The following is a 6,857-nucleotide window of genomic DNA, read 5'->3' on the forward strand; positions in this document are numbered from 1 at the left end:
GTATATATATATGTATATATATATAATATAAATATAATATATCTATATATAAATTCTGCTAATCGCCCCCGCTTAACTTCACCTATCTCCTCTGAAACCGCTGGCAGGAATGTGCTCATCTTCCATACACTGGGGATTCTACATGTCACGAACAGGACAGGCTACTTTTCGACGCTCGATATTGGACAACAAGGAAAAATCAGCGAAAATCACGTACCTGTTTCGCCATGTTTTGCGAGTAGCCTACGTCACATAAGTAAATTCGCTCTCTCAATCTGTACCGCACTGCCCGGATCTAAAAATTATCAAGTCAGGCAGTAAAAGAAACAATATGCTTCGCAGCTTCATTACGTCACCCCGCATACCTCACGATAGATGTCTCAGCTCACGTCAACAAAAATATGAGCAGCAGCACATAGTTACCAACAGTCTTGCATCGTGCAGGACGGTCCCGCATTTCAATGTGATTTTGGATGAAACACGCGCGTGATCATAAATTTGTCACGCATTTAGCACAGGTCAATGTATGATAACAAATAGGCCTATATGGGAAAATGTTCTTAAAATTAGAAGAAATTGGTTTTATTAAAAAATATAGAAACGGTCATGCAGTAACTTGAATACTTATTTCACTGACGCGTTACTAAAAATTGATCAGTATGCCCTGAGGCATACAGTTGTCTCAGGTATGCCTATTCATTTTTTGTTTAAGTAATGAAAAGTTTGTGCACATAGTAATTCGGGTGCTCAAATTAAACATAAAGTACATTGAAACTGTACTAAAAAAATGTCAGCAAATACTCCCCGAAATCGTTTTAAAACATCGCGATCGTCGGACCGCCAGAGGCCCTCGAACCCCACCGGGGCTCCGGCTCTGGGCCCGACAACCTCAAATTTACGTAAACACGTAGGATCAACAGGGTCGGATCCAGAAAGGGGTTAAGTGGGCAGATCAACAGGGGAAGATCCAGTGGGGTGGGGCTTTGGGTACATGCCTTCTCGTTTTGCCACAAAATTTTTGAAATTTCAGTGCATATTATGTTATGTGCTACTCACTTGTCCATTCTAAAACTGTTGTGTGGCCCCCACTCCCCCTTCCCGTTAGAAAAATTCTGGATGCGCCCTTCATCAAACTGGACGATAATTCCTCACAAGGATAGCAAAGACACTCATCTACAAAAGCATTATTTAAAGACATCCTTTAGAAAAATAATAACGTGCTATACCATATAACATAACATCCACAACGATTACTTCCTTGATTTCCCAAAACATTCAACAATAGGGCCTATACATCGCCAACTTTCCCACTCATTTAACACCGTGCGGACCACTGGTATATGTTTGTTTTTAAATTTAAATATCATACAATATAAGTTTTGATTTTTTAATTTGATTAAATCCCTCCTCACGCATTACCACTAAACTCCTTCAAATGACAATGTAAAAGGTAATGAGCCTCGTTGTCAATATGCACAACTATGACACAATCACACTCCCACATCTAACTAACCACAAAATTCACCCCCTCCCACCCCAACTTACATGTAACTCTTCCAACGTGATTTACATCATAATTTGTAATGCATGTTATCATGGCACTTTTACATCGGAGAAACTAGAGTTTCTTTTAAAAGTCACACACTTCAATTCTCTTAACCACAAAGTCAATGATTTGAAATGTGCACTCACAGCCAATAACTTCAAATTTCTAAACGATCGCCGCACTACCGTAATGAATACAAGAGCAAGTCAGCTAACACCACAACCTAACACAAGTAAGGTAAGGTAAGCATTTTGTTCTGAATTTGAGATTAAGCTGAATAGGTTAAATTATTTTTAACCTATTCAACAAATGCATGACTAAATCATGTTGTGCATTACCGTATGTATTACAGGTGATCTTAGAAATACCAGATACCAATATTTTATTTTTATTTACTTTTTTTAAAAATTTATTCTAAAAGTTATCAAGTAAAGCATTCAAGGATAACAGAAAAGTACAAAAACTTATTTCCCCTATGGTCTCTAAATGAGAATACTGAAATAACAGAATAAAAATAAAACTATAAAAATGGAAACAATACAATAAATACATTTTAAATAATACACAAATTCAAAATTCTAAATAACGTCATTAAAATTAAACCATATTATTAATTCAGATTTATAATAGTTCTTTAGGAGCTTTTAAAGGAATTTATGAATTGTGCATTTTGAACATTATAAGGCAGTATTCCATTCATCATACCAATTAATGAGAATCATTATGTCTACCAAATTTACATTCTAGAAGTAGAAAATCTAGTATTATAGTTATGAACTTGGTTCGTAAACTCAATACCAGTATTTAAATACAGTATACTGGAGATATGCCATTTATATTTTGAATATTTGAATAGGGCCTACATTTACTTTCTACAATTCTAGTAGAAACAAGTAGCCAATTTAATTTCATATATTCATAGTAACCAACATGTGTTCTCGGATCTAGTCCTAAGACACGTCTAATAACTTTATTTTAAGATGTTTGGAATTTATTTTTAAGTATTTTAGTATGCGATGAGTCTTTTTAAAAGATGATTGGGAAATAGGTTTTAACTTAAAGAGCATTTGCAATCTAAAAGCTACCGCTGGTTTCAATAAAATTCATATCAAAGACACCTACAAAAGTATTCCTTTTTAGTAATCGTGATCGTGGCTAAACTTTCATGTTATGCAGGGATAAATATTCTTACAATGTTCAGTGCCAGTGGCGTATCTACGGGGTGGGAGGGGGTGGCGCACGCCCCCAAAAAATACTCGCCCCCCGCCCCCAAGCACAGACGTATGTTATGGGCCTGGAATGCATTAAGTTCTATCAACGGAAATGAATTGTTAACCATGTTCATTGTAGACCAGTGGAGATCAGTTATCAAACGAAGGCCAGCGTGTGGCCAGCAAATAATGAAACCTTGGAAAACAAATTTCGTTTACTTTGTATATGACAATAAATTGAACTTGAACTAGTAGTAAAAATTATGCTGTGCACTCTTTACAGTAAGTTAATCAAATAAAACATTTTAATGGTACCTACTTGTAGTTGGACGAAAGTTTACAGCAGCAATGACGATGAGCATAAACCGGCAAAACATTATGTTCACTTTTGGCTGTACAGGAACAAGATACAGATGACAATTTTGAGCTGCAACACACGGTTTTGTTTCCCCCAAAACACAATTTTATAATGAATGCGGGTTTAAGAGTACCAGAGAAGTTTTCTGTTGCATTAAACAGAGGGCGTGTGTCATGCATAATCATTAGCGTTCCCAAGCAACTCTAAATATCCATTTGTTGCGACATGAGCGGTTCAGGTCACGTGATTACTGGTCGCCCTCTATCTGCCATCTTGGTGCCCATTGATCAAGTCAGTGGTGCGTAGCCAACAAAAATAAGATAAGCTTCCAGGCAAAATTATTGAACTCATGTTACTTAAAAATCCATAACTTCGTAACGAAGAATCGTATCACATTATTTTTTTTCTGAAAATGTTCTTAAAAGACTATTCTACACCACTATATAAGTTTTAAGAAATGAAAAAAATGTTTCGACCTCTGCCACAAGATGGGAAAAGAAGAGCCTATCTAAATAGTGTATTAAAATAGGCCTCTGCAGTATAGGTAGGTAGTACTAGATTAGGCCTAGCTAGCTATAAAAGTTATTTTGTTTTAGTTATTTTGGAGATACCCTCGGACTGGGACCCTAGCTGAGGCGTGCCACAAACACCCATTTACTATACGAATTTTTAAGTTGTTCAGTGAAATGGCCTAGGCCCTGGGCGCGATGTTGTACGCCTAGCTAAGGCGCTATGCAATTTTGGTCAAGCAAAAACTGCATGTAATATATAATTATTACATAATTAATATATATAATAATAATATTAATAATAGAATATTAAGAATCAATTTCTTTTGGAATTTTGTTATAGTTTTTCAAACACATGTTGATTAACAGATATTTACTATCAAATGACATAAAATTTTCTTATTGATATATTTTTTTTTAATTGTCTATATATTTGCAATCGCCACACTGTAGTCGCAACTCTCTCTATGTAGGAACTCTAATATCCATTGGATGACAGTGATCTTTGAAGAGCGAATACAACTTGAAACATCGGTAGGAATGTTTCCAACGACAGCTGTTCCAACATCGTGAATGTTCTAATAAGTTCAATTAACTTACAAACTTTCTTCAGTAACTGTTCCAATGAGCCAATGTTAAATATATTGACCACACTTACTAAGTTTAGGAAAGTGCTATTTGAAATACGTTTAATGTAGATCTTTACATTAGACGTTATTAAAGTACAGTAGTGTGTTTTAAAAATTAGTTAATATCTAGCATCGGGTTTTAATAGAGATTGATTTTTAAACTTAATATTCGATTTTGCTATAAAAATAAGCAAATGACACTATCATCTGTTCTGTAACATTATCAAAAGAGGAATAAATTGAACCAGAAAACTGATATAACATCTTTAATAAAATAAAGTAGGCCTATTATCTGAAAATGCTATTTGAAATACGCATATTTACATTAGACGTCCTTAAAATAGTGTGTCGTATTGTCCTAAATAGTACTTTGTTTTATAGAAAATTTTTATGTCACTTCTCCGGTTCAATTTATAGTAGTCCACACTGTGTTACAGAAGAATGATTATTGTAATATGCATTTCACTTTACTTACCTACTCTCAGAAATAATTTAGTATTAGTGACCTTATTATCATGGTAAAAATACTGGCAACTAATATTCGTAAAGATGAAAACATTAAGGGAATTGAACTTACTAATACTCATGTTAATGAAAATAATGAAATTACATAATAGCCCAATTAGCTGATGATACGGTACTTTCTACAAGTATCGATCACTAAATATGGTTGATCAATTTTTTAATACAGCAAAGCTCAAAATTAATAAACTAGAAACAAACACGATGTGGATGGGACGAAAAATAAAATGGAACACCCCGGGAACATTAAATGGATTAACATTTTAAAAAAAAAACCTTGGTGTGATTGTGGGACATGATAAGAAACTATCTCTTTATTTTTTTTCTTTTCTTTTCTTTTCACATTTCTTATTATTTCCTTTCTCTTTCTTTACCATTTCCTTTTCTTTTCCCTTTTCATTTCCTTCTAAATCTTTCAATTTCTTGCCATTCTTTTTGTTTCTTTTCCTTTGCACTTTCCTATTTCTTTTATCTTCCCAGCTTTCCTTCATTTCCATTCCTTTCCTTTTCCTTCCCAATTCAATTTCTTTCCTTTTTCTCTTTCGTTTTTTTTCCATTTATTTTCTTTTTCATTTCATTTCAAATTTCTTTTTCTTTCTTTGCTTTTTCCTTATCTTTTCCTTTAAATATCTTTTAGTTTACTTTCTTTTCCTTTTTTTTTACTTTTTCGTTTTCTTCCTTCTTATTTTCCTTCTTTATAACCTTTTCGTTTTCTTTCTCTATCTTTTCCTTTCTTTACATTTTCCTTCTTTTATCTTTCTATTTCTTTCCTTTTCACTTTTTACTTTTACTTGAATAATATTGGTCCGGCCAGGACTAATTTTGGTTTAGCAAAAGTCGGTCCGCCTATGCCTGCTACAACAGTGCTAGACGAGTTCGGTGACATGCACTGGAATCATTTTTCCATTCCGTAAATTTCATCGCCTGGTTGGTGTGGGTTGGCCGAAATTTGGGGGTGGTAGTAGGGGATAGGTGGTATCTGTGTAGAAAAGGGTTGTTTTCCAGGCACAACTGTTAGCAACCCTTAGCATATGCCTACTGGCTAGCAGGTTACTACCGGCGGTCCGGTGTAGGCCTGGCTAGGATGAGTCCGGTGGAATGCGGATGGTGTGGGATGGGCCAGGAATACCCGGGCTCTTTTTGAGATTTTCAAATGAATCGGCCATCTAATGGGGATTTGCTACGCCTAGCATGGAGCCTGACATGTGCTGAGATATTGTTTTTTGCAAGAGGCTTCAGTGTGGTGCTATTTGTTTTTCTCACGATCCTTTACTGGCGCTCTGTTTCCAATTAGTATATTATTACGGTCACATGCTGCATTTCTTTCCTCCATGCATGATCCGAGTCGCCGATTGTGTCTATGCTGTAGTAGGCGCGGATCCAGCGGGGGGTGGGGAAGAGGGCCTGTGCCCCCCCCCCAGTCAACCCGAAAAATAAAAGAGGGTGACAAATTTGATTTAAAGAGTGGAAAGAACAAAAAAGGGAGTGCACCCATGAGTTTAGTGGCGATACAGCAGTGGGCGAAAGGAGAGCTCGATTATTTACCATTTTCACCAACTACGGTGGGGCTGAGGTGTGTGCGTGGTGGCGTGAACTTCATATTGTGCAACCCCACCCCCCTCCCCCACGTCAGAAAATCTCTGAATCCGCCCCTGTGTAGATTGCGTAGGCCTATTATCTTTGTAAGTTGTTCCAAACTTAATTGTGTATTTTTATAGTAAGTACAGTCAGTAAGATTTACAGTACTCAGTTTCTATAATACCGATGCCCTTTCCTTTGCATCTTTTTGTTTTCCCTCTGTAAGCATAATATGTCTACTCTGATGGCTAGATAAAAATATGCACGTCCGCAAAAGCTTAAGAATCGTTCATTCCGCCAAAATCTATTGAGAGCTCGATTATTTACCATTTTCACCAACCATGGTGGGGCTGAGGTATGCGTGGTGGCGTGAACTTCATATTGTGCACCCCCACCCCCCGTCAGAAAATCTCTGGATCCTGTGTAGATTGCCTCAAAATCTATTGAGAGCTCGATTATTTACCATTTTCACCAACTACGGTGGGGCTGAGGTGTGTGCGTGGT

The sequence above is a fragment of the Anneissia japonica genome, unplaced genomic scaffold (genome assembly GCF_011630105.1).
Source record: "Anneissia japonica isolate Jap-2015-1 unplaced genomic scaffold, ASM1163010v1 scaffold287709_len1912824_cov184, whole genome shotgun sequence".
Taxonomy (NCBI): Eukaryota; Metazoa; Echinodermata; class Crinoidea; order Comatulida; family Comatulidae; genus Anneissia; species Anneissia japonica.